This window comes from Cervus canadensis, chromosome X, assembly GCF_019320065.1.
Source record: "Cervus canadensis isolate Bull #8, Minnesota chromosome X, ASM1932006v1, whole genome shotgun sequence".
NCBI classification, from domain to species: Eukaryota; Metazoa; Chordata; class Mammalia; order Artiodactyla; family Cervidae; genus Cervus; species Cervus canadensis.
In genome coordinates this window covers 98,755,545-98,757,790 of record NC_057419.1, presented here as the reverse complement: position 1 = coordinate 98,757,790, position 2,246 = coordinate 98,755,545, and the positions used below count along the sequence as shown (strand labels likewise).

The 2,246-nt window shown below is 33.7% G+C and overlaps 1 non-coding gene across 1 annotated transcript; it reads left to right on the top strand.

The window, feature by feature from the left end:
- The first annotated feature begins 329 nt into the window (after positions 1 to 329).
- TRNAW-CCA lies at positions 330 to 402 on the top strand. The gene has a single exon. It is a non-coding gene; the product is annotated as a tRNA-Trp (tRNA).
- Positions 403 to 2,246: the final 1,844 nt, after the last annotated feature.

Here is a 2,246-nt window from a genome sequence, read left to right as displayed (position 1 = left end):
TAAAAAATTATGCAAACCCCTCCATCAGGACAAGGCTGTGATTCATGAAGGGTTATATGTAAATTTTCTAAATTTTTTTCTAAAAATTACATAGATATTACATTAATATATTACCCCTTTTCTAATTTATTTTAATCTATATCCTTCCCACTCATAACAGGACCAGTTCTTGGATTCAGTTATGGAATACCAACATGCTTAGACTTAAATGCCTCACAGCATGATGGCAACAGAGAGAATAGTTATGTTGTTTTACATTTTCTCTCTCCTTGCTACTTAAATTCAAACTTAAATTATTTTCTGGAGTTTAAAATTATATTTTAGGGAATTCCCTGGTGGTCCAGTGGCTAGGACTCCATGCTCCCAATGCAGGGAGCCCAGGTTCAATCCCTGGTCAGGGAACTAGATCCCACATGCAGCAACTAAGAGTTCGAATGCTACAACTAAAGATCTCTCACACTACAATGAAGATCGAAGATCCCACAAGCCACAACTAAGACCCAGAACAGCCAAATAAATAAGCATTTAAAAAATAAAAAATAAAATTACATTGTCGAAAAAGTACAAAATGCAGAAAGATGAAAATAAACAAATTACCTGTGGTCCTATCACTTGGAGAGAACCAGAATTGATGTTCATTTTGGGTATATTTCTTTCCAATCTTTTTTCTACATAGTTTTTAAACAAATTTGCTTCATATTGTACTTAATGTTTTATAATCAGCCTTTTTCACTGAAGGTTTTATGATTTAAATATTCTTCTACCTCATGATTTGTAATAGGTGCCCAGTATTTTATCCTATAACTATAACTAGAGTTATGTCATACTTAAAATTACTATTGCTAGACATTTGATTTGTCTCCTTTACTTCTTTGGTTATTATCATAATGTATGTTCTTATACATGAATCTTTCAGTGACAGTATCAATATCAGAATAAATTTCTAGAAGTAGAACTTCTCAGTTAAATAGTATGAACATTAAGCAATTCTTTTATTGAATTTTTCTTTATCAAAGTAATATATGTTTTTTATAGACCATGTAGAAATCACAGGTACATAAAAAGGAGAATGAAAAAGGACATAAATGTCACCCATACTTTTACCTCTCAGAGGTAATCATTATTAACATTTTATTAAAATCCTTCAGTCTTTTCTCTGTACTCTACATTTTCGTTAATAAAGCTTTTTACTTAATATATTCTGAACTTTCTTTAAAGTTTATTATTCTACACCTTCAGTGGTTACATAGCATTTCATTGTATGAAACTACAATTTATTTGACCAACTCGCTATTGTTAGACATTTAGATTATTTTTGCCTAATATAAGCAATGTAGAGATGAGCATTCTGTGGCAAAATCTTTGCAAAAACCCCTGATTGCTTCTTTTGAATAAATACCTAAATGTGCAATTGTTCCAAACGTAGGCACATTTTTCAAGCTTTTGATGAATATAGCTAAATTGCTCTAGAATAATTCTCATATTAGAGGCAGAGTATGCCCTTTTTATCTGAATTCTTGATATCACTGAATTTTTTCCCAGTTTGACTGCAAAGATTTAATATCCTATTTTAAAATGTACATTTATTTGGGTGCTATTGAAATTGAACTTTTTTCTATTCTTTACTCTTGTCCACACCATCGTGGTTATCTCAGTCATGAAGATCTTTGTCCAGATAATCATGATGGTGTGATCACTCACACTCACCTAGAGCCAGACATCCTGGAATGTGAAGTCAAGTGGGCTTTAGAAAGCATCACTACGAACAAAGCTAGTTGAGGTGATGGAATCCCAGTCGAACTAATTCAAATCCTAAAAGATGATGCTGTGAAAGTGCTACACTCAATATGCCAGCAAATTTGGAAAACTCAGCAGTGGCCACAGGACTGGAAAAGGTCACTTTTCATTCCAATCCCAAAGAAAGGCAATGCCAAAGAATGCTCAAAAACTACCACACAATTGCACTCATCTCCCACACTAGTAAAGTAAAGCTCAAAATTCTCCAAGCCAGGCTTTAGAAATAACTTGAAACCGTGAAACTTTCCAGATGTTAAGCTGGTTTAGAAAATGCGGAGACCAAAGAGATCAAATTGCCCAACATCCTCTGGGTCATCAAAAAAGCAAGAGAGTCCCAGAAAAACATCTATGTCTGCTTTATTGACTATGCCAAAGCCTTTGACTGTGGATCACAATAAACTGTGGAAAATTCTGAAAGAGATGGGAATACCAGACCACCTGACCTGCCT